This window comes from Pinus tabuliformis, chromosome 9 (assembly GCF_031772625.1).
Source record: "Pinus tabuliformis cultivar Carrire ecotype Pingquan chromosome 9, CPIR1, whole genome shotgun sequence".
In the NCBI taxonomy this organism is placed as follows: domain Eukaryota; kingdom Viridiplantae; phylum Streptophyta; class Pinopsida; order Pinales; family Pinaceae; genus Pinus; species Pinus tabuliformis.
This window is the reverse complement of record NC_142307.1, coordinates 1378792783-1378820005: the sequence shown is the minus strand read 5'-3', so window position 1 is coordinate 1378820005 and position 27223 is coordinate 1378792783. Positions and strand designations below refer to the sequence as shown.

At 37.7% G+C, this 27223-nt stretch overlaps 1 pseudogene; it reads right to left on the bottom strand.

Annotated features, from left to right (window-relative positions):
• Positions 1-8654: 8654 nt before the first annotated feature.
• On the bottom strand, positions 8655-9919 carry LOC149153614 (uncharacterized; annotated as a pseudogene).
• Between the last annotated feature and the right edge of the window lie 17304 nt (positions 9920-27223).

Genomic DNA, 27223 nt, shown 5'->3' with positions numbered 1-27223 from the left:
GTGCGTGGGTACACAGAGCAGAAGAAGGCGCAGTGCGTGGGTACGTAGCGAAACAGAGGTTCAGGTGCGTGGGCACAGGGAAAGTACACGGCGCTTCAGAAGCCGCAGGTGCGTAGGTACGCGGCGCGATAACATCTGTGGGTGCGTGGCTACAGTATCAGTACGCGGCGTGATAGCATCTGTGGGTGCGTGCCTACAGTAACAGTACGCAGTGTGATTGAATAAACAATGCGTGGGTACGCGGTGCGGCAGAAGGGTCTCTGCGGGTATACACAGGGAAGAAGAAGGTGAAGTGCGTACGCACGCAGACCAGAGAAAGAAAAACTGCGTATCTGTCTTAAGACCTTTTGTTGGCTAAATTTTTTCTGTTGATAAGGTGTTCTGGGTTTAGTTTACTGTTATTGTTGATCTGGGTACTGCAGTTGACTGGGTGATTTACTTGTACTTGATGTTTATGGATCCAGTTTGAAAATTTATGAAAAGTGGTCCTTGAAAGAAAAGAAGTAGGGGGTTGTAGCTCCCTTCCAGGAGAGACTGGAAAACGAGAGAGAGTTGTAGCTCTCTGCAGGTTGCAGCCTGCATACTGGTAAAGGACTGCACCAGTACAAAACCATTGTAAAAGAAGTTTCTAATTTGGAAGAAGATAGAGACATATTACAGCAGGTGGTTTTCACCCACATTGGGTTTCCACCTTACATCTGGTGTTCTTTGGTGTGACTATCTGTTTTCTTTTTTCATGCTCATTTTATGGTACTAACATGCAAAAATAATTCAAAGTGTAAATAAGGAAGATTTATTAAAAGAACTTGATAATACTGATTCACCCCCCCTCTCAGTATTATTTCCAACAATTGGTATCAGAGCAGGTCCTTCAGATAAGCTTGATCGCTTGGAGGAAGATCATTCATCATGAGCAACTACGAGAGGGAAGCATCAATCAGGCCACCAATCTTTGATGGGACAAACTTCAATTATTGGAAGGTAAGAGTTACTGCCTATCTTCAATCTCTTGGTACAGAAGTTTGGGATATCATAGATACAGGCTACACTTTTCCTTCAGCTACTCCTACAGATTCGGCCGAGAAGAAGAAATATGAAACAAATGCTAAAGCAGTCAATACTCTGCTAGGATGCTTATCTCAAACAGAATTCGTAAAGGTTATGCAATATAAATCTGCAAAGTAAATATGGGACAAGATTGTCTTGAGCTATGAAGGAGATGAACAGGTAAAGCGTGCTAAACTTCAAACCCTCAGGATTCAGTATGAGAATCTCAGAATGTATAATGATGAAATTGTGGCTAACCATTTTCTTCGGGTAGATGAGATTGTTAATTGCATGAAAAACTTGGGTGAAGAAATAAAAGAGGCTATTGTGGTTGAAAAAGTTCTAAGATCATTGTCCCTCAAGTTTGAATCTAAAGTGTCTGCAATAGAAGAAAAAGAAAATCTACGAATTCTTACTATGTCTCAGCTACACGGAATTCTAACTTCTTATGAAATGAGAAAGGGAGGTCCATCAGACAGAAGAGAAGCTGCTTTCAAGGCTTCAGGCAAAGGAGACTATTATGAAGCAAGTCACGTGCCAGAAGAAGAAGAAGAAGAATCAAATTTTGTCAGAAATCTTCAAAGGGGTACTGGAAGGTTCAGAGGTAAGTTACCTTTTAAATGCTTTGCTTGTGGAAGAGTAGGTCACTATGCTGCAAAATTTCCTCATAAGAATAAAGGAAAGGAACCTGCTAGATGGAACAAGAAACAGATTGCAAATAAGAAAAGCTACTACACTCATGAAGATAGTGATGGTCTATCAAATAGTGATGAAGATGAACGAGGTAATGACTATAAACTTTTAATGGCATTTGAAGATGATGATTACATGGATGCTATAGATGTGGATAGCTTTCATGAAGAAATTTCTAGACTCAAGATATGTATAGAAGAAAAGAATATGATCATTGATACTCTACAATTTTAGATTGATGAAAAATAAAAATATCTTGAAAATTTAGAAGGTGAAATTGTTGGTCTTAGAAAAGAGATTGAGAAAACAAAGGCTATTAATCTTAAGTTTGTCAAAGGATCTGAAACTCTAGATGAGATCATCAATGTACAGCGTTCTCCACTAAACAAGACAGGTCTGGGCTATAATGGAGAAACTTCTCAAGCATCCACCTCAAGGAGTTATCTTGATGCAGCAAGAAGGAATGAGCAAAAGCACAATGGAGATCACCAGGTAAAGCAGGGACCAATTACAAACAAAGACTATCAGGCAAATCAGGGGCAATCCGTCTTAAGGATGAACAAAAGCTACAACCAGCCACAGGTGAAATCTTCTCAATTTGCTTCAAGAATGAATGACAGTAGAAATTACAATCGTTTGGCCGGAAGATTTGATAACCGCAGAAGTTTCTTCAATGGACAATGCTTTTCTTGCCATAACTTTGGTCACAAAGCAGCTCAATGTGTTGCATATAAAACGATCATGACTAAAGAAGCTCAAAAACAAAGAAGTATGACCGGGATTACAAAAAGGACCTATAACAACTTTTCGGTTCTTGAAAATGAAGTTGAATGTTCTATTTGCAATAATTTTGGTCATGAAGATTCTGAATGTAGGAGCAGGTTTCAGCAGACAAAGGAACAAGCCTCAAGCACCAAAACATGGAGAATAAAGGAACCACAAACAGAAAGATGTGGGATAGCATTCTATGCAGAGGGACAGGAAAATTTATGGTACATTGACAGTGGATGTTCGAAGCATATGACAGGTGATAAAGAAAAACTTGAATCATATTCTGCTTTAGAAAAGGGAAAGAAAGTTTCTTTTGGAAATGATACTCCTGCAACTATAAAAGTAAAAGGCATTGCTCAGTTAAAAGAAAAAGTCAAAGCTGGAAAGGTTTTGTATGTTGATCGATTGAAGCATAATCTTCTGAGTGTCAGCCAGATGTGTGATCAAGGAACCGAGGTGATATTTAGATCAAATGGATGTCTTGTTCGTGATCTTGATACAGGTAAAATGGTGATCAAAGGTAAAAGAACTCCAAATAATCTATTCATATTTGAAGAAGGACAACAACAATGCTATCTAAGCAAGGATGATGAACACTGGTTATGGCACCGGAGGTTGGGGCATCTAAGCTTTTTCACAAATAAGAAAAGCATGAAAATATCAGGCAGTTCGCGGTCTTCCAGATATCAAAATTCCAGACAACACCATATGCAAATCATGTCAGTTTGGAAAGCAAACCAGAACTAACTTTCCAGAGAAGGAAGGATCAGCTAGCATGCCTCTTGAGCTTGTACATACAGATGTATGTGGACCATTCAGGAAAAGGACACCTTGAGGAGAAGAATACTTGATATTATTCATTGACGATTTCTCTAGGTTTGTCTGGTTAGGACTTATGAAGCACAAAGATTAAGCATTCAAAAAATTCAAATCCTTTAAAGCCTTGGTTGAAAATGAATCAGGATACAAAATTAAGTGCCTCAGATCCGACAAAGGTGGGGAGTTTACCTCAAATGAATTTTTCGATTTCTGTGAAGAACATGGGATAAGAAGAGAATTCTCTACAGCTAGAACTCCTCAGCAAAATGGAGTAGTGGAAAGAACGAACAGAACAGTCCAACAAATGGCTCGTGCTATGCTTGATGAGTCTGGAACTCCCGCAACTTTCTCGGGTGAAACTGCATATGCTGCGGTTGTTATTCTCAACAAAACAAATGTCCGGGTGAACAGCACTCAAACTCCTCATGAGCTATGGTATGGTGAGACTCCTTCGGTAAAGCACTTCAAAATCTTTGGGAGCAAGTGCTATATTAAGAATACTGATGAGCAACTTGGAAAACTTGAACCTAGAGTAGATGAAGGCATTCTTCCTGGTTATTCTCCACACAGCAAAGCATACAAGTGCTACAATAAAAGACTTGGAAGAATTGTTGACAGCATTGATGTAGTGGTTGATGAGAAGGGATACATTCCTAGGCAAGTAAATCATGAAGATATCAAAGAAAATGAAGACTACCCTCAAAGACAAAATAATGAAGAATAAGAACCTCAAGAAGAACCAGAGGAGCAGATAAGGATAGAAGAGAAGACTCCATCCAGATATGTTCAGAAGAATCATCCAGAATCTCAGATTTTGGGGCAGAAAGAAGCAGGTGTACAAACAAGAAGAACAGTTGCAGAAGCTTCAAGCTATTTGGCATTACTCTCTTCCACTGAACCACAAAATGTGAAAGAGGCATGCAAGGATGAATGTTGGGTGAAAGCAATGGATGAAGAACTTGAGCAGATCGAAAAGAACAACACTTGGGAGCTGGTTCCTAGACCAAAGGATAAGAATGTTATAGGGACAAAATGGGTCTTCAAAAATAAATTGAATGAAAATGGAGAAGTAATTAGAAACAAGGCCAGACTTGTTTGTAAAGGATATGCGCAGTAAGAAGGAATAGATTTTGAAGAAACCTTTGCTCCTGTTGTAAGACTTGAGGCCATCCGAATGTTCCTTGCTCTCTCAAGCTTTCAAAACTTCAAAGTATTTCAAATGGACGTGAAATCAACCTTTCCGAATGGAGACTTGGAAGAAGAAGTATACATTGAGCAGCCAGATGGTTTCATTCTTGGAAATGATCCAAATCTTGTATGTAGATTGAAAAGGGATCTCTATGGTCTCAAACAAGCTCCAAGGGCTTGGTACTATCATTTGGACAAATATCTTCATCAACAAGGTTTTTCAAAAGGATCAGCAGACAGCAATCTTTATATAAAAGTTGAAAATGACAAATTACTAATACTTGTTGTGTATGTAGATGACATTATCTTTGGCAGCAATGAAGAAGCTATGAGTCAAAGCTTTTCCTTGGTGATGCAGAAAGAATTCGAAATGTCCTTGCTTGGAGAACTGACATATTTTCTTGGTTTGCAAATCCAAAAAAAAGAAGGAGGGATCTTTTTGTCTCAAACCAAGTATCTCAAGCAGATTTTGAAGAAATATGGCATGGAAGATGCAAAACTAGTATGTACACCCATGGTCACAGGATGTAGCCTCAGTGCAAATGATGAATCAACAGCAGTGCATCAACCAACCTACATATCTATGATTGGAAGTCTACTTTATTTGACAGGTACCCGACCAGACATCATGCATGCAGTAGGAATAGTTGGAAGATTTCAAGCAAATCCGAAGGAAACTCATCTTCAGGCAGTGAAGAGAATCTTTAAATATCTTCAAGGGACTCAAAATTATGGTTTATGGTATCCTAGAGATACAGATCTTACACTTCATGCTTATACAGATGCAGATTGGGCAGGAAGCGTGGATGACAGGAAGAGCACAAGTGGTGGTGCATTCTTTATGGGTTCCATATTAGTATCTTGGTTCAGCAAGAAACAAATTTCGATTGCCTTGTCTACAGCTGAAGCAGAATATGTTGCTGCTGCATCTTGCTGCACTCAACTCCTTTGGATGATGCAGACCTTGCAGGACTTTCAAATCACTTGTACACCACCTATCTCCATCTTATGTGATAACACAAGTGCAATCAGCATTTCAAATAACCCAATCATGCATTCAAAGACCAAGCACATACCGATCAAGTATCATTTTCTCCGGGAACAAGTACTTGAACAGAAGGTCAAGTTGGAGTATGTTCCTTCTAAGGAACAAGTTGCTGATATTCTCACCAAACCATTGCCTAGGGAGACCTTTGAATACCTCAGGCAAAAGCTGGGGGTTGTTGATGCATCATCTTGTTGAATCTCTTCTGATGGTTGGTTGTACGCAAGGCATATGCGTACATGTGCTGGGTTGCGGATTGGTTGAAGATCGAATGGCACACGTTCAGGGGGAGCATATAATGCATTGTTGGCATTATGGAGGTCGTACAGAAGGAAATCATGGATGCTGGTCTGAAGATTGCTGCAATATGTCTCTATCTCTTTCATGGTCGTTTATGGTGTTTGGTGGATTATGGTTCTTCTTTGCAGATCTGGTTCATATTCAGGGGGAGCATGTTCTTAGGGGGAGCATAACCCTTTGCCCTTGATGTCAAAGGGGGAGAATGACGTTGAAGATTTTGAGGTTGCCATCAAGTCCAAAGGGGGAGATTGTTGGCATTATGATTCTGGTATGGCTCTATGATACAGATGTTGTACTTGATGGCAACACCCTCAAGTGGCAATGCACTGATCAGGCTCTCAAAATGTTGGAAATTAAGAAGTACGCAGGAGAATAGTTCAAAAGGTGCGTACCCGCAGGTACGCCATGAAGGGACTGTGGCCACACATGCAGGTCACCCGTTCAGAAGGTGCGTACCCCCAGTTCACTTACTTCAAGGCAGAGAAGCGCGCTCACGTGGGGTTTCTTATGTTTGGCCCGTGGTATTTAGCCTGCCGTTCTTGATTCTATGGTTTTGGCCCGTGGTATTGCTTTATATTATTATTATTATTGAGCCCCATGTTTTTGGGCCCCTTGTATTGGTTATCTATGGTATTGATCCATGATTTTAGGAAGAGCTTGCCTATATAAAGCAGAGGAGATCACTTGGCTAAGCATCTTTTGCAAATTGAATATCTTAAGATCTGAAATATTGGGTTATTATGTTAAAAGCTTGATCTATATAAAAGTGAAGTTGAAGGCGAATCTATGAAGGTCGATCTCTCGAGTGCATGATCAGATATGAGCATCTGACTATCTGTGGCAGACTGGGGGACTACCAATTCGGCCCTAATCAGAGGTATGCTGGTGATTAACCGTGCAAGTGCGTGGGTACGTAGATCAGAAGAAGGAGAAGTGTGTGGGTACGCAAAGCAGAAGAAGGCGCAGTGCGTGGGTACGCAGCGCAACAGAGGTTCAGGTGCGTGGGCACAGGGAAAGTACGCGGCGCTTCAGAAGCCACAGGTGCATAGGTACGTGGCGCGATAGCATCTGTGGGTGCGTGGCTACAGTATCAGTACGCGGCGCGATAGAATCTGTGGGTGCGTGCCTACAGTAATAGTACGCAGTGTGATTGAATAAACAGTGCGTGGGTACGTGGTGCGGCAGAAGGGTCTCTGCGGGTATACGCAGGGAAGAAGAAAGTGAAGTGCGTACGCACGCAGACCAGAGAAAGAAAAACTGCGTATCTGTCTTAAGACCTTTTGTTGGCTAAATTTTTTCTGTTGATAAGGTGTTCTGGGTTTAGTTTACTGTTATTGTTGATCTGGTTACTGCAGTTGACTGGGTGATTTACTTGTACTTGATGTTTATGGATCCAGTTTGAAAATTTATGAAAAGTGGTCCTTGAAAGAAAAGAAGTAGGGCGTTGTAGCTCCCTTCGAGGAGAGACTGGAAAACGAGAGAGAGTTGTAGCTCTCTGCAGGTTGCAGCCTGCGTACTGGTAAAGGACTGCACCAGTACAAAACCATTGTAAAAGAAGTTTCTAATTTGAAAGAAGATAGAGACATATTGCAGCAGGTGGTTTTCACCCACATTGGGTTTCCACCTTACATCTGGTGTTCTTTGGTGTGACTATCTGTTTTCTTTGTTCATGCTCATTTTATGGTACTGACATGCAAAAATAATTCAAAGTGTAAATAAGGAAGATTTATTAAAAGAACTTGATAATATTGATTCACCCCCCCTCTCAGTATTATTTCCAACACTATTTGTATAATTAAAGGTCAAGTATTGAAAGCATATCCATGGTGAAGAATATTACATTCATTTGTATGAAAAGGTAGCATCAATATCTCGACAATAAAGAATATTGCATGACATGTAGCATAAATAAATATGATAACACTCAACCACATGTCAAACATGTCAAGCATGTTTAGTCACAATTGTAGTTAGAAAATGGATGTGTGTTAAAGGGAGGTGGGAAACACGGTTGCCTGAAAAATAAAATTAACTAGCATTTGCACCTGATGTTGCAAAGGAAATGCTAAGGCATAGACTGGAGAGTAATGCATAGAGTGGGGAAGAATAACGACATGTGAATGGACATTGTAAACGAAGTGACCAGTGCGTGTTTAATCAGAATATTGGGCAAATTTTTTCTATAACATAATTTCTAAACAACACTTTTCATTATACATTTCAACTTTCTAAAAAAAAAACTAACTAAATTGTAACCTTTATTTCAATTTATTATCTTATTATTAATTATAAAAAAGAATAAATAGATAAAGTAAACATACATATATTTAAAAAATATAGAACAAGATTCTTAACTTACCATCACAATCATAAATAATTAAATTAAAATCTTAAAACTCTATTACTTTTTATAATTAAATTAAAAATCTAGACCGTATATAAAAAATTCACAACAAACGAAGTATATAAATTAGTGTGATACACCGGTTACAGCAAGCTATTGAAGTTTAATAGAGTAATTATTAAAGAAAAACAACATATTTATTTTTGAATAAATTTTTCTCACTTGTTAGTTTTTTAAATTTTAAAAACAAAGTTGCATAATCAGATGCATCGATCAATATAATTCGATAAATATATGACAATGAAAAACTTATAAAAAATAATGAATAGAAAATTGACTTAAATACGGAATGCATCTAGTGTGTCCTTACCACTATATTCACACCACTGAATTATTAGATCTAGTTCTATTCTGATATGCCATGTCTGTGGTCTTTGAGTTCGCCATTCAACAGATGTGTTTAAGCAGATTGGAAAGGAAGTTTCCACTATACTTTCTATAAAGCAGCTGTAAAACAATAGAAATACACATGCCAAATACAAATGAAACTATCTGGATCCAGATTGAAAATAAATACATCTGCAGATTTCGTAAATAAAAGAATAAAAGAAAATATACCTAGGAAATAAAATACAAAACAAGAGCTAACTGCAGAATAATTGGCATGTTTTAGGTATAGAATAACTTGATAGGATATGACCCCTGCTGCCCATATGCATTCTTTGACCTCACAGGAAAAACAACACAAAAACCTTGGAAGTATATTACAATGAGAAAAACCAAAATTGTGGCAAGCAAGTTGGTGACATTTGGTAGATTCTACCTATAAAAAGCTTCTCGCAGAGCCCTGACCTTGTCAGTTCTGGTTATCAACAAATGGAACAATGCAATGACAACTCCCTCAAACTCTGCACCTCGTCCACTATTAATTATTGTAGGACTAAATGCCTTCCATATTATGCTCTCATTGCAATTGCACAAGAGAAAAATCAAATTATGAAGATTTACACAGAAGCCAAACCAGACAGTTACTGAACTTTTACAAATACCGCCACCTACAAGTTCTTTAGAAAGAGTAGAACAAAATAAGAGCGAAAGGAAAGAAATATTTTGTATTTGATAACAGCAGTTTATGAGCTGGCAACACGGTACAACATTGACTACAATGTGATGTGATAAAAAAAGGCTCGGAATATTCAATGACCCAGTTGCAATTCTGAAAGAATGGGTTGGGGTTTCCAAATGAACTCACAGATGACTCACAACTGCTCTATCTGGAGACTTAAGAAGAAATCACAAAACTAGTGGATCATCATAAAACTCAAAATCAATGTCATGAAATTAAAAAATAGCAACAATACTTACAGCAGTGCCCGATCTTCACGAACACTATTATCCACCTCAATTATCTTGGATCCTGCCAAAAGTTGCATTACTAGGCCCGAGGTAACAATTGGGGTGATACCAAGTTCCATAACAGTTCCCCGATTAGAAGCCAGAATTACACGCATCCAATAGAATGGATCCGCACCAGTTGCTGAATGTATTCCATATAGAGGCAACTGACTGCATACGAGAAAGATGAAAAGGGAGATTACAGTGTAAAGAACCTTCTCCCTAAAGGGTACTTTTCGTTCAGTTGTCTGGACTTCTAGTAAGATTGAAAGAAATGGTCTCACAAGATGCAGCACACGAAACCCACCGCTTGGCATTTTTCCTTCTCCAAAGAACTGTTGTCATGTAATAACATAGTTACCATGCGATGCCAGATCCCTCTCAAAAAAATACCCAAGAATATTACATTCTATAACCATTGCAATATTTACTATTAATAAAAGCAACTACAAGAATATAAACCCCAGTTGATTTATGCTAAAAACAGTTGTCATACCCCAAACCAAAGCTGGACTACTGCGACACCCAAAAACAAAAAAATCTGGTGATATCTACCAAACCTAGAACAAAACCTCAGCCATCTCAGAGAGGCACTTTTGAGCAAACGGAAAATGCTTGAGAAAACAAAACTCTCATTACCGGTGCGAAAATTGCCATCGAAATCCTCTCTCAGGCATTATCAAGTAATGCACATGCAAGGGGGGTAAGAGTACAATAATACGATACATACCTTACAAATTTGAGCCCAAAAACTACTAATCCGCTGCAAGGGATTAACGATCTGCAATAGATGCTTCTCTACCTTCGAAATACCCGCTGCTTAACTTGAAAATCTAAAGAAAAACCTTGTTCATGGAGCAAAATATTATTGATATCACCATAAATCAAAACTTACAATGCAAGATCAAGTTACAGACTGGCAGAATTAACGAAAGAAGCGTACCTAAAAATCTAAAGAAAAACCTTGTTCATGGAGCAAAATATTATCGATATAATAAGTTAAGTCGGTTGACAGTTCATAAGGAAGATAGTTGACAGTTATTGCAGGATCCAACGACCCAGTAACAACCATCACGGTTGGCATTGTTCAATTCAAATCAATGGGTAACGATTACCCAATCATTTAACAACAAAATTGAATGGCACATATTTTGACACGAAAGCAGTTTGGGGAGTTCATTTCAGAGGGAAATGCCTTACGGCATAACTAATAAAAATATTGAACTAAATAAAATTGGAGTCTAGCCTAAAATTTGTTTCCTCATAATGATGTTGCACCTTGATCATATAAAGACAACTTTCTATCATTGAAATTTTGTGTCAACTTGAGTACCTAGTTATATTTACTATGAAAAAACCCATGAATAAACGAAATGAAAATATTATCAAAGACATAATAGAATTTAAAATCACAAGGACCTCTAAGTGTGTATACAATCCTATGCTATGTGAAATTTGATTATGTTTGAAATTTGTTACAAATATTACAAATCTTTCGAAGACTATGAGTTCCATTGAATCATTATAATGATTTTAAGGCTCATTTGTTACATAGATTCATTTTTACTTTTGATACAAAATATTTATTTCTTTATTTTAGGTGTAAAATCTATTATAATTTAATGTCAAATTAATGCTAAGCATCATTATTATTTTCTATTATATATTAATATTGCCTAACTCATTATTTGTATTTAAGAGAAACCACACCTCTTGAAAGAACCCATTGTGGTCCATACAATGTAGATTTTTACTCCTGCTAAAGGCCTCTAGGTCTTGGAGGTTAGCATGCTTATTTATGTGTGAGAAAAACTAGCTATTAGTGCATCAAAAGTAAGTTTAGATCTTAATTCAGGACCAAAAGATAGTTTCAAGTGAAATTATTTACAAATTGAGTGGGCCTAATGGCTAAGAGCTTGTACTAAATGGAGTATGTACACTTTCATGGCCATAGCTACTTTGATCCAAATCTACAACTAAGGTTCTAAGGCTTCCATGCATGACAAATATGAGGTGGCATGCTATTCCAACTTGTTCAACGAATATATATAGAACTTTCTCCTCTGCAACAAGGTGATAGTTTTACATCAAATGGGATAAAAAATACACACTCCAACTCATGGAGTTATGAGGTACATACATTATCTAGGACCACTACATCAACATAAAACATAACATATAGACTTGCTAGAATAGGTGTGACTCACATAACAATATGGTAATGTGTCCGTTAAAATTCTACACACACATTTGCCTATTTTGTCCACCATCCAATTTCAAATACTACTCCAACCTCTTCTTTTGCCTCAACCAATATTCTAGCCATAGTGCCTTGAAAACTAGAAAAACATTAGGGTCAAAATTTCGCAATTTGGCTAATTTTTGGACATTTTATATTCTAGCCATAGTGCCTTGAAAACTAGAAAAAATTTAGGGGCAAAATTTCGCAATTTGGCTATTTTTTGGACATTTCATGAAAAAATAATAATAATTGCCAATTTGATAAAAACATTCACCTTTTTCTGCATATATATGTTTAAATTGATGAAATTCATCAAATATTTACCAATTTTAATAGAAAATTACATGTTTTTTATTGAATATTCACCTACATTCTATATGTATAACTTTTCAATCAGAATAATCGCCAATAATACTATACATAGGCATAATATTGAAATCCTTAAAAATTACCCTGCTTGAAAAACATGGTCTCTACTACATTCATCCACTTCATTTCATTTTGACTTTTTTATTTGCACCTTGGTTCAATTTTAAGATTGTGTGAAAGTTGCAGCAGAGTACCGGTATATGTACAAGTATAGGTACATGTACAGGTAGCAATACAGGTACAGGTGCAGGTGCACAGGACTTGGACTATTGTCTTATACTAGATGGATTGGTCAGGTTCTGAGACAGGATATATGTGCTGGATGACAGTGATCTCAAGAAGGTTATCTTGAGGGAGTTTCAGGCGAAACTGTATTCAGGTCACCCAGGTTACCAGAAGACACTGACAGTAGCGAAGAGATATTATATTGGCCGAAATTGAAGAGGGATGTAGTAGAGTTTGTGGCTAAATGTTTAATTGTCAGCGAGTGATGGCAGAGTGTAAACATTTAGGTGGACTACTACAGCCGATCACGATTCCAAAATGGAAATCGGAGGTCATTTCCATGGACTTCATCACAGGGTTTCCGAAGATAATGAAACAACATGATTCAATCACGGTCATTGTGGATAGGTTAACAAAGGTTGCACACTTCATTCTAGTGAAGTCTACATTCTCAACTAGTGATGTGGCATAGGTATTCATCAAAGATTTGGGTAGACTACACGATGTTCCAAAGAAGATTGTATTCGACAGGGATGTGAAGTTCACTTCCAAGTTTTAGAAGGCGTTATTTACAGGTTTGGGCACAAATTTGGCCTTCATCACAACTTATCATCTGCAGACAGATGGGCAGAAAAAGAGGGTCAACACGATATTGGAGGACATGTTGAGGATGTATGTGATGTATTAGCAGTGGAAGTGGGAAGAGTATCTCCCCTTGGTAGAGTTCGCATACAACAACAATTATCAGGAGTCATTGAGGATGAGTCATTTTGAGGCACTGTATGAGCGGAGTTGTAACACTCCTATCAGTTGGAGTGATCTAGTTAGCAGGGTATTGATTGGACTAGATATGTTAGCAGACATGGAACAAGAAATGCAGGTAATCAAGAAGAATCTAAAGGCAACATAAGATAGGCAGAAGAGTTATGCAAATAGGAACAAGTTGTTCAAGGAGTTCCAGGTTGGGGAATAGGTGTACTTGCGCATCAAACCGAAGAAGAGCTCCTTGCGGATTGGCTCATGTGCCAAGTTGGCACCACGGTTTTGTGGACCCTTCAACATCATTGAGAGGATTGGGCTAGTAGCCTATCGACTTGCACTACCTACGACAGGGAAAGTCCATGATGTTTTCCATGTCTCATCCCTTAAGAAGTATGTTAAGGATGTTGATCATGTAATTGATTGGTCTATATTACTGGTGGAACCAGATGGAGAATTACAGCCGCAACCTCAACGTATATTGCAGAAAAAGGTGCTTATACTATGGAACCAAGAAATAGAGCAAGTTAAAGTGCGGTGGAAGAACTTTGGGCCCTATGAAGCTACATGGGAGATGGTGGATCAGATGTGGTCCATGTATCTTTCCTTGTTTACCAGTTGAGGCAAAGCAGATTGATATGGTGGTTTGGTCTTTTCTTATGGTGGTTTCATATTTGCTTTATGGTGGTTTGGTATATGCTTTATGATGGTTTGGTATCTGCTTTATGTTGGTTGATATATGCTTTATGATGGTTTGATATATGCTATATGATGTTTTGATATATGCTTAGACATGCTTTTTAGTATATGTTTTGATATATGCGTTGGTATATGATTTGGCATATGTTTTGGTATTATATTTTGATGGTGTTGCTATATGTACACTCGTGTATGGATGTAAATATTGTAACGAGCTATGTTAAAAAGCTCCACTATGCGGTATGGGTGTCATGTTATTATGCTATCATCTGGTTATGGTATCATGATGTTATGATGTTATATGAGTTGGCACTCAACATGATGATCATTGTAAATACTATAATGAGTTGTGTTATAAAGCTCCACTATGAAGTATGTTGTCATGTTGTCATGATGTTTTTCTCTTGAGCATATCTTTCATTGTAAATACTGCATCGAGCTGTGTTATAAAGCTCCATATGAAGTGTGTCTTCTTTCAGCAGGTTGCTGAGGTATATGTGTGATTGAACATCGAGGATAGTGTCCCCAAGGGGGAGGGTTCTATAACAGCCTTGGTGAAAATTTCATGTAATAAAAGTAAAAAACAATAACCACTGTCGATGGGACACTTATTCCAAGTTGAATGTTGGGCAAAAGCCTAGTGATGGGGATCACTTGTGATTGGTTATGGCTAAAGAAATTGGCAAAGGCTTTGGAAAGGACAAATGACAATTTTGGCACATTTATTTATGAAAATAATGGAAATTAGGAGAAAAAGGAGGTGAAAGGTCACAGGTTGCACGTGAGGAGGAAATTGAATGAATGAAAAATGAAGAAAATAGAGGCCTCATTCACAAAAAGGCTTTTGAGGATTTGTTGGTAAACTTTTATCAGTTCAATGTTGGAGCTCTCTCTCATTATTCTCTCTCTCATACTCTTGGACACTTAGAGTTTTCTTGGAGCACTCTTCGAGGGTGTGGCATATTTGGATTCTTGGAGCAAGAAAGCAAAGGGAAAATAAGAAAGTGCAAGAAGGCATCGGGATCAGCAACTATATCAAATTTGCTTGCAGGCACTGAGTTGCATGTATGATTTATTCACTAGTTTTGGCATGCGTGGCACATGCATGTGGTTTCTTGGTTGTGATATGTCATTGGCATGGAGGATTGCCTAGATTGACAATGGATTGCATAGCCTTGCGATTTCCTAGATAGCCATGGTGATTGTGGGTTTAATTTCATTGTTTGTTTTTGGTTGGTTCTCATGTTTCCTTAGCTTGGGTTGAGTTATTAGTTCTTGGAAGCCTTGGTTGGAAAAACGCTCTGGAAGCCTTGTAACAACTTGGGTTGAGTTACTAGTTCTGGAAGCCTTGGTTGGAAAAATGCTCTAGAAGCCCTTGGTGGGTTGAGTTACTAGTCCTAGAAGCCTTGGTTGGACAAATTCTATGGAAGCCTGGTGACAATTGTGGGTTGAGTTACTAGTCCTAGAAGCCTTGGTTGGAACAAATGCTTTGGAAGCCCTGGAAGGCTTGGATGGAGACAAATTTGATGATGGTTTTGTGATGTCCGACTATGAGGTGGAATCACTATTTGATGGGTTGAGGTGGATGGCTTATGGAAGCCCTATATGAGTTTTGATTGATGTGTTCTATGAGATCCCACATTCATGCTTGGAATATGTCACAAGGGTGAATGGATGAAGAGAGATTTGGCTCAGCCATTCTATAGTCGGGTGCAACGTGGAAGTCCCATCCCGGGTTTGGATTTTGCATCATTAATTAATGGTTATTTCTCCTTGTATTTCTATGATCATTTTCATGGATTGTATGTGTTCTATATGACTGAACTTTCATGAGTATTTTCTGTTGCTATTATGTTGGTTATGTATGTTTTTTTATGACAACAACCAAGTGTGGCTCTCACCATGTTTTTACTTATACTTGAAAAATCAATGTATCTATGACCTAATGGATGGAATGAAAGTTGATGCCTTGAGGCATCAATGGTTCTTAGCGATTCTCAGCTAAGTATGAGACCCCTATGCTCAAAACTGTGAATTACATCTGTAGATTACACATTTGCAATATGTTTGACGAAATGCCTGTCATGGCTAGTAGGGGTCCAGTCAAGGTCTTAAACAAGTATTTGCTTTAGTATTGTCATTTTCGAGATGGATCAATTCTGGTCTATGACTTGGGCTCTGAACTTGAAAAAGTGACTTAAATTCCGGGGTTGCTGGCACAACACCGGCAATTCTGGTCCACAGTCGCTGGCAAGCAGGCATGTGAGAGCGACTTTAGGTTGTTGGTTGCTCCCTTGCCCATAACATGAGAGAAACTATGGCCCAAGTGACCTAAAACAACATTGGGACTCAGGGACAGGTTTTCTGAGTGGCTAACTTGTCTTCTGAGGGTTATTTGATGATGTTGGATGTTTGTATAGAGTGTTTCCGTCAATTCCACTTCCTTAATGTGACTTAAGAGGTCGAATCATATCATAGTGGCCTCTTGTCGCATGTTTACCCCAGCTAGCCCGTTTCTTGGGTAGACATGGGAGGAGGGTGTTATAGAGCCGACTTCACATTCTTCTTCTTATGTGATACCTTTTGAAAACTCTTGCTATCGTTTTGCAGTGAGGCTGATTCCTTGGGCTGTGGCCCAACCTATAGTTCCATTTGATTTAATGGACAAGCCTTGTACAGATGGCCATACTCATGGTAACGACAACATCAGAAAGGAATGTGTTCGTAATCCAGTGGCTGCTGCCAAATCTCATCTTGATAGTCTAGTTACACAAATTCAGGGAGGGCTCAGTGATGTTCATATATAAGTAGATTTAGGCATATGAAGTATATCTCCCACGATGGGTTGATTTAGCCACTTTCACGGATCTTCCAATGGTATTGTCGATCCCTTCCAAGATTTTAGGATCCCAGAAATCTACTGGTAAGGCGAAGAGACAAACCTAGATAGGGGAAACCATGCACTGTTCATGATCTGGATTATGGCATTCCTCCATGTATCTCATGAAAATGCATGCATTGTAATAAAAGTATGGGTTGTTTTAAAAAAACCTCTCCTTATCCTCCATGGTGGAGAATATTACTATGAAGAATTCTCTAACCCCTAGCTTCAAGTTTATATGGCCTTTTGGTTGCCATTTTAGTTGGATCCACTTAATCAAATCTTTTTCCGAAGGCCAGACGACAATAAAATTACAAATTAGGGCATGATCTTTCATGTACTTGCGGTAATTCTCCAATTTGTTAGAGGGAATCACAAATCTAGGTTTCTTGGTTGCTCGTGGGAGGCATTGCCCGCAGCTTCTTCCTTACCACTGGGCTACCATTACAGGTCCCTCGTTAGGGTCAGCTTCATGGAGATAATCAGGTGACGTGCCTATTTTACCATTGCTTTCGCCTACTTCCACACTTTGATAGGAGGGGATCTCTCCCCCCTCGCAGGGGCACTCATTTCCCCCTGTCAAAGCCCTCACATGGAAAAACGATTATGGCAGAAAACACAATTCTGGTGTTGTGAGGTGCTTTAGAAGCTGCTTAAAACCCTAGCGGAACTCATTCCTCCCTTCATAGGGTATCATAGTTATTTGCACAAACCTTGAGCTCCTTCATAGTTTGATACTTGAAAAAATACTTATGGAAAAAAAATTAATAAAAAAACTAAATTATTTGATGGAATATTTTTTTTCCTTAATATCATCAAATAAAATTATTTTTTTAATATCAGTTTGTTTAATATTAGGTTGAGTTTAGATTGAAATTAATCTCATGCAAAATGGAAGAATAATTTGTCCAAATACTTTATAAAATTATGTGTACAAGTACTTTAATCTATATTATAATACAAAGTATTATGATATCAATTAATTTTTTATTTTTTTAAATTGTTATGCTAGCTCGTATGACTTGTTATTTATTTATTTTCCTTTTAATTCTTAACTATAGCACGATTGAAATTTATTACCTATGATATTCTTTGATATTTACTTTTGGATATTCCATTAATTCGAGCATGATGGTGTATTGATGTGACTTATTACATTCACTTGCAATGGCCACGGTAATGTTTTATGTCACCCTTGTCCTAGCATGGTATGAGGCGATAACTATACCACAAGATCTTCTAAAGTTTGTGTTGACAGAAATAATATGTTGGAGGATACTTCTTTTTTTTGTTTTAGTTTGTTACATTGCTTTTGTCATTGAACTTCCTTTCCGTACATTTCATGACCTTATTGATTATTGTATTAACACACCGGATTATGTTGGAGGGTTGACATGTCAATCACATGGCTCAATTTTAATGGTGACCAAGCGCTATTACTCCCCATGCCCTTCACTTCTCGTGACAGCTGTTTTACCGTACCAACCTTCTCCTATCGATTTGCTCCACGTGCCTTCGCCCAGGTGAAAAGGTACCGGTGCACATGGCCTTCATCCGTGCGGAGGCGACGGGACTTCAACGGCTCAGATCTGGGGTCTCACATCTACGGTGTACATCGTTTGGCGCAAACCCACCTTCCACATTGTTGGTTATGCCCTCATTTGGCTTTAGTGCTCTGCCGCCGGAGTGGAGAGCTCTGCTCCTGTGTCTAGGTCGACTAATTCACAGGTTGTTGCAGTTTCCACCCAGTTCTCCGTTCGTTGTTGTTAGTGCTAAGTGCAGTTAAACTCATACCCAGTCACGATGCTTTTCTTCCACTTCTGGTTGGAAGGTTTGTCGTACCCCCGGCCTCTCATTGGCACCAGATCATCCTTGCCAGAGCGGACCTTTGGGGAAGACAGCGGAAAACTTCAGGTCCTTCTCTCTCGCCCAGGTAGACCGTGGTTGAAATTTCAGAATTGTGTTTGTATGTCAATTTCTTTCTGCAGGACTGAAAATCTTTTTGTTTTTACAGAGGTATGCGGTTCGCGTCGTTAGAAGAACGGCGGAGGGATTTAGGTATCCCATTCGCAATTACCCTCGTTACTCACCTCTGCATTGACGCGAAACTCCAATTTCACGGCAAGAGAATGACTAATTCAGCAGGAAACTTATACCTACTAGGTATACACTTGTTATACCTTCCCGGTAAACTTATTTCATTTTGTTAAAAGAATATTGGTTCCATTTTAATGTGAGACATGTAAACCTATTTCAGTCTGTTAAATAAATATCGCTTTCAGTCTCGGAAATGTGTAGAATTATTTCATTCTATTAAAATAATATCGCTCGGAATCTAGAATCTGGTAAGTTATTGTTTGTGAGTCAAATTATTAAAAACTGATGGTTTTTTATTTATAATGTTCGTTTCTTTCTTTAGTTGTAGTGCAAACGCGAAGCTTTCTATCATTAAATTAAATAACTGAAGGCTGCAAAACGTTCCGCTTTTGTTATTAAAGAAACCGTTCTTTTGTTCCTAAGAAAATCATTCTCTCCTGTTTTTCTGCAAATTATCTAAATTAAATAACTAGAGTCATGGTAAAATTTAATTTCTCGTGTATATTATTGAACAATTAAAGGTCAAAGTAAATAATTTTACGCCAAAGAAGTTTGTGATTTATTGGTAAATTAACATTAACTCACTTAAAAGCTTCACAAAAAAATTGCTGATTATATAGATTTATTGTAAAATATTAGTTAATTTACACATTTTTCAACAAGTAAAGGACATATTGTAATTTTATTTTTTTTGCTAAAGCAAGAGACGTACTTTTTATTCATTATAAACAAAAACCCAAATTACATATAATACAACTGCCCAAAGAGACCTGAGGGACATAAAATCAACAATCCCCTTAGGGCTTGGGAACCAAGCCAAAAGCTTGACAAACAACCCAGGGCCCACAAACTTCACTGCAAGATCTCCAAAAAACCTACCAATGCCTATACTGCCTAATCTGTTTGAAAAGATCTATCTGATGAGACACATATCGGGACCGAAAAAGCATATTCTTTGATTCCAAAACTGGACCCGATGAAAACTTAGAAACCATACTAAACAGATTTCGGGTCCGAATGGTGGCATAAACATAGCGCATGTAATCTGCCCGAAATCCACCGATTCCGACCTCACAATTCAACATGCCCGGAAAATAACAGTGATTCTTGACCCAAAAATCCAATGACCCAATGTAGCAACCCGCCCCCAGAAGTCCACGAGATCTTCCGCCAATCAGACCCCGAGGGAGTCCTTTTGATCTGAGCCATTCAATCCAACACCTCAATTGACGGTCAAGGAAGATATCGTGCAGCAAAGACGCCCGAAGTTTAACGGGCCGTCCCTCCAAGTTGCACGAACACTTATGACCGTTGATCCACACAAAGAGATCCTAAATAATTTATAAACAAATATTCCATATAATTTATAAACACACTACCTAAATAAAAATGAAGAGAAATCTTTGTTTTTAGATTCAGGATATCCGTAAATCACTGATGAAAGCTTGAAGAAATCTTTGTTATCCATATTTACTGCAAGTTAGTGCTTTGTTTGAATTTTCATTGTGATTTCCACTGTGATTTGCTCTCAGCTAAGCTAAATTTTGTTGTTTGGTGAGGTAATTGCATTGCTTAGACGTTCTACTAGAGTTTCCCGAAAATAACTTAAATAGAGTGCCTAATTCGATGAAAAATGAGTCTCTTGCATCTATTTCATTCAGTGAAAGAATATTGCTTAAATGCAACTTCACAATTTTGTAGCGTATTGTTTTATTGGTCATCTACTAGAGTTTTCCAGAAATAACTTAAATAGAGTGCCAAATAGCCTCTTGCATCTATTTAATTCAGTGAAACAATATTTCTTAAATGCAACTTCACAATTTTGTAGCATATTGTTTTATTGGTCAAATTTCATAAGTTTCTAGGATTCTACATTTCTAAGGTCAAGCTTTTGAAGCTTTGGGTGAAGCTATTAATCTTCTTTCATAGCAAGTTACTTGGTTCCTATTTAATAAGATGTCTTACTAATTAAATCAAAATAGCTATGGAAAGAATCTTTCAATGAGATCCTTGCAACTTAAGCAAAAGCATCGAAGCAGGGCCATTGGGACTTCTCCTTAGACGAAGCTTCTAATTTTTTGTTATGACGTCTTTATGGAAAGAGTGATTAGTCTGCAAAAATGTCCGTTGGTGGTATGCTGGTATTTCTCGAACCTTCAAGAAGTGAAGATGCGGGAATGAGTATCTGCTTAGTGGAAGATGCTTCTTGGCTATACTCCTACGATCAACCGGCTTATGAACTCATGGTATAGTTTCCATCTCCTGCATCAGGAGGATTTGGAGGAAATTCACAAAATAGCATGGGTTTGGGGATGTAGTTTCCTTTTTCTCCACTCGTGTCTTACTGAAGCTGTGGTATCTTCCTTGCCTCTAGAACCTTCCCTCTTTCCCCAACGCTCCTCTCCTCCCATTTTTCCTCGCTCCATGTCTTCCTCGCTACCTGTATGATTAATTCCCCATGATTATTTGGTCCATTCAAGCCATCCAACCCTTCTGTGTAACTTGGAGAAATCTCCCCATACTCTGAGAATGCCCTCTGATTTTTCTCCCCTTATTCCACCTTCGCCTAAATCTCCCCAAAATTTGGTGGGAAACGACATTTATTTTCTCTTTGCGAACCTTGCACTTGACCTACATGCCCTATCCTTCCATCGGGGACAGCCAAAGCCATCCCCATTCAGCAGCCCCAACTTGGCCCTAAATATCATTGTTTGTCGTGGAGGCGGGCGGGGCAACAAACATTTCCTGTGCCACCCAAAAATTAAACCCATCCCCTTCCCTAGATCCTCTGACCTCACTGATATTCCCATTTGCGCTTCCTTTGACCCTCGGGCCCTTCCAGCAATTGCGCCTGACCTACATGAAACATGACATTACGTATATCCCTTAATTTGTGGTGTCTGGGGGACTCGCACAAATTCCTCTATCACTGATATTTTTTCTCCTATGTTTGTCCCTACATCATTCTAAACAAGAAACAATGACAAGTGCACACCTGTTTCTTGAGTGCTTCCGGAAAATGCTCCTAGAGTGGCATATGGTGGTAATTGACTCAATGGGATTTGCGTTAGACATCCTCAAGAGCATATAAATTATTTGCAGGTATTTTCCTTTCAGGAAGACTCCGGGGAATCACTGGTCGTGTACATATTCTGAATTTATATGCCCCTTATCATGATCGTAATTCATTTTGGGGCCGCTTGGATGCTTCATATGTACTCAAGATATGCTCTCTTATAGTTGTTGGAGATTTCAATGCCACAATATCCTTGGAAGAATGTTGGGGCTCACACTAAAGAAAGGATCACCTTGGTGATAGACTCCAGATGCTTTTCAATGACAACAACCTGATGGACATCCGACCCCTACCCATTGTGCCCACATGGCATAATGGTCAGGCTCACCCATAACATATTGGCAAGAGACTTGACTGGTTTTTGGCCCATGAAAACCTTGTAGAGAGATTGGGTTTCCTCCATTCTGACGTCCTTAAGATATATGTCTCTGGTCATATGTCCATATTGTTAATTTGGAAGTGGGAGTAGTTACGTTTGGGTATGAGCTTCAAATTTAACAAATTTGGCTCGAGGACGATCATTTTAAACACATTGGTTAAATCCTTTTGGACAATGTCACATGGGGCAACAAATATTTCACCCATGCATGACATACATGGGAAACTTCGAGCCTTAAAATCAGAGGTTCGAAAATTGGAGCGAATTAAGAAAAGAACTATGATAAAGGAATTACTTGAAATAAAAGATAATGGAAACCCCTCCCGAAATCTCATCAACAATATAAAGGATATGGAGGAAAACAAGAGAAATATCCTGCACACACAGGAGATCACGTGGCACTTTAAGAACAGAGCATCGTGGCTTAAAGAGGGGGGCAAAAACACCATTTTTTTATGTAGATATGAAAACTACAAGAGGAACATCAATTCGATTTGGCACGTCAGAGACTCCAATGGAAACATGGGACATTCTACTTCTCATATCTGGAAAGAAGTTGTTTCTTTCTTTGAATCCTTCTATAGGGTGTGAGGGGGTACTTAGATTGAGGACCGGATTTGGGGTTCGAACTCCCATACCACCATGTTCGATCTAGCTAAAAGTTAGGAATTATACAAGCCCATTGATTTGGAGGAGTTACATAACGTACTAAAATTTTTGCAAAAGATAAATTCCCTGGTCGAGACGGCTACACTGATGATTTTTTCATACATTTCTTTGATCTAGTTGAGCTTAATTTACGCTAACCACTAAGGAGTCCAGGATTCGGGGACATATTCCAGGGGCCATCAACTCCACATTCATTTATCTAATATTTAAAAATCATTTACATAATTTGAAAAACATTGGAAATAAATTTAAAAAAATGAAATGTAAATTTTTAATCAAAATCATTTGAAAAATATCTTAAAATGTCGAAGTTCATGGTTGTTGCTTCGAATATGAATATTTCAATGTGATCCTTGCAACTTAAGATAAAAGATAAACTCTTTTAATAAGAGCCTATGCCATTAAGAAAAATACTTAAGGTGCAATTGCAAGTTATAGTTTGATTTCGCTCCATTACTTTGTATATTGTTGTCATAGTGTTGATAAAATTCAACTATTGCAATTGTAAAATTTGACGTATTGAAATTTGAGAAATAAAGAATCCAATATACTCTAAGCAATGAAACATGCCCAAATTGTCTCCTCAAAAGCAAAAGGAAATTATTCCAATTTTATTAATATTTCTGTGAATAACATATAGTATTATATTTGAGAAATAAAGAATCCAGTATACTCTAAGCAATGAAACATGCCCAAATTGTCTCCTCAAAAGCAAAAGGAAATTATTCCAATTTTATTAATATTTCTGTGAATAACATATAGTATTATATTTGTTGAATTTAATTTTATGTTTTTAATTGAATAAAATTAAACTCATTATTTAGGTTTATATAAACTAGTATACTCTAAGCAATGAAACATGCCCAAATTGTCTCCTCAAAAGCAAAAGGAAATTATTCCAATTTTCTTAATATTTCTGTGAATAACATATAGTATTATATTTGTTGAATTTAATTTTATGTTTTTAATTGAATAAAATTAACTCATTATTTAGGTTTATATAAACTAGGAACGCCAAACATAATGCAAAGTGAATATGTTATAAAATAATTTCCTTTTTTTTTATAAAATTTATAATTGTACTATTATTATTCAATTTTTTTTTATGTTTTTTCTTTAAGTCCATAAATTCCATGGACATAATATTTCCTTTATAGCTATGTACTTCTTCTTAATCCTAAATAAAATAGTAATCAAACGATTCCATAGTTAGTGAAAAGAAGTAAAAAGTTTTTTCTTAAAAAAAACTTGTTTGACATGTTTAAATGATGAAGCCAATGAATCCCTACTTCAACATGTCTATAAAATGTGAAAAATGAAAATCCATGTATTTGGCTAATTTAAGGTCAAGTATTGAAAACATATCCATTGTGAAGATTATTACATTCATTTGTATGACAAGGTAGCATCCATATATCAACAATGAAGAATATGACATCCATTTGCATGACATTTAGCATAAATAAAGATGATAACACTCAACCACATGTCAATCGTGGGTAGTCAAAATTGTAATTAGTCAACGCATATGTGAAAGGGAGGTGGGAAACATGGTTGTCTGAAAAATACAATTAACTAATAAAAATATTGAAACGAATAAAATTGGAGCCTGACCTAAATTTTGCTTCTCACATAATTATGGTGTGCCATAATTATAAAAAGAAACTTTCTATAATTGAGATTGTGTTTCAACTTGTGTAGCTAGAAATATTTACTATGAGAAATCCTTGAAAAAAATGAAATACAAATCTTATTATGACATAATAGAAGTTTATACGAGTTTATAATCTAACTTGACCGTTTGATTATATATATAATTTTTTTTCTTTATATATATATATATATATGTTACGAACCTGTGAATTAAAAAAAAATTAAACTCTCAACCTCGGAAAATAATTAAAAGGAACCTTGGCTTTTTTTGAATCGTAAATTCTACTTCTTTGGAGCACTCAATTTGTAAGAAGCGCAACACTCTACATATCTGTAGGTGGAACATTATGCATGTGTTGCTTATAATGTGGCGGTGTCCATTTATATTAGCCTAGCATAGGGATGAAAATAATAGACCTTCCCCCTACAACACAATTGAAGGAGAGATCGATGATGTTTGGGCACCTGTTGTAAATATGTGGAGAGCATTGCTACACATCCCCACTACCAATCTGTCCACCCCATTTGCATTCACCCAATCTTAAGTTTCTATCCATTCATTACTTTTCTCCACAATGACGTTAGAGGAATAACATTCATACTGCACATTTCCATTCCTCAAGTTGGACTTGTGAAGCACACAATGTGCTCCAAAAGATGATACAGAAAATGCACAAACCTCCATGAATAACTTTTGGCATACTATCCCACCTAAAACACTTTCCAAGCTTATAACTGAAATAAGGGCCAAGGTTGTCAATTTTTCTTTATCCTCAACTCAAATAATGAATAGATCATCCATTGTATGCATAACATGTCTAGATCAATTTTTCTACCAGCCTAGCGATAGTGGCTTCTAGGGTCTCAACCGCAACTTTGGGGTTCATGATCTTAGCCGCCTCTAGTACAATATTTTCAAAGAGTGGGAAACCTTACCATGTGGTCGAAGCTTTAATTTTGTGAATAGATTGAAGGTGAATCCTACAGGTGGGGTAGATGAGCCGAGATGCTCAAATTGTATGGCATTATTCAATGTGGTGGTAATGACAGAGTCTGCAGAAGCTTGTGATACTGTAAAAGAAGAGGCCATGTGAAGGAATCTAAGAACAACCCAGTTCAGATACACGAAAGCTCAAGTTACCCAAGTTGCCAAAGTTCAAGTTTCACGTCTGTGATGTTTCCTCACCAACAGATTTATAGTGTGAGAACATATCATTTTTAAGAAATTGGTGGGAGTCCATATTAGTAACCAAGTCACTTTTCTACTTCTCAAATCTCTGGCTACAAAGAACATCTATTCAAAACACTATTTGTTGAGCGATTACGTTGGCCACTTCACATATTAAATCCACTTCACACAGAGCAAATTTGTGTGTGTGGAAGTGTTCTTAGCCATATATAGAACCTTCTCCTCTGCAGCACAGAGACATTTTTACCGTCAAATGATATGCGTACACCTGACATATTCTTACAGGGTGTAGACAAACAATGAAATCCTCCAGAGTAACCTCCCCTTAAAGAATTCATTCAGTGCAATTAATTGCGTTTAATTTGGGTGATTGGAAAGATATATTTTTTCCTTACTTGCATGATATGTTGAAGTCATAATATTTCCTCTAATGGACAAGAACCTTTTTCTGGTACATTCGCAATCTTATATTAAGCAAATATATATGAAAAAACCATGCCAAGGAGTGAATCCTTGACCAAATCTATCTTTCCTGAGCTTAAATCAAGTTTAGAAGAATCGTCCTGAATCATACTATAATGTCCAAAAATCCATGGTTGAGTTGAGGTAGCTAGGATCCATACAAAAGATACAAATTTGTTGCAAAGCCATGATAACCAGTTAAAAAAAGGATCTAATCATGCACAAAAACTATAAAATGAAGGTGTTACTAGGATTACTAACAGTGGCGATGTTGTGCCACAAAGAGACCATGCAATCAACTAGCACGAGCAAGACGAGTAGGGAGGCCAAGAGGTGGCATATATATATCTTGGAGTAGTGTTATTTCCAATCATTATAGTCAATCGTCCATGATTTGGTCAAGCAGGTGGAGCTCCTACATGTGAAGGAGGAGTTCATCCCTGCACTCATTATGGTCGAACAAGATCTTTCCCTACAAGTGTTTGATATGCTAGTATAAATCCATTGTGTGAAGGTAATAATTGTGATGTGCTCGTGGTGTGCCCACATCGAAGACTCAATCCTCCACATCTGCATAACATTTGAGTACAACATTTTAGCTCTCTTGTCGACCGATTCTTGCTTAATTTCTGATAATTGGTGTTTAATGAGCAAGGGAGAATTTTCACATAAACGATTTATTGAGGCTTAGGCTTGAGCCTGAGCTCGTGAGTTGTCTGGAGGATTGCAACCGCCGCCTCCTCTTCTCAAATAGACTCTCTCCCTTGGCATTAGAGAGAATGCAGGGAAAGTACAAAGGTATCAATTAGAGTGTGGGGAGGAAGTAGCACTTGAAAGGCAAAGGAAACTAAGGGAATACAAGGTGAGAGTGCAAAAGAGAGAATGAGCGAAAGGGAGATATATGAAGTGGGGCGGATATTC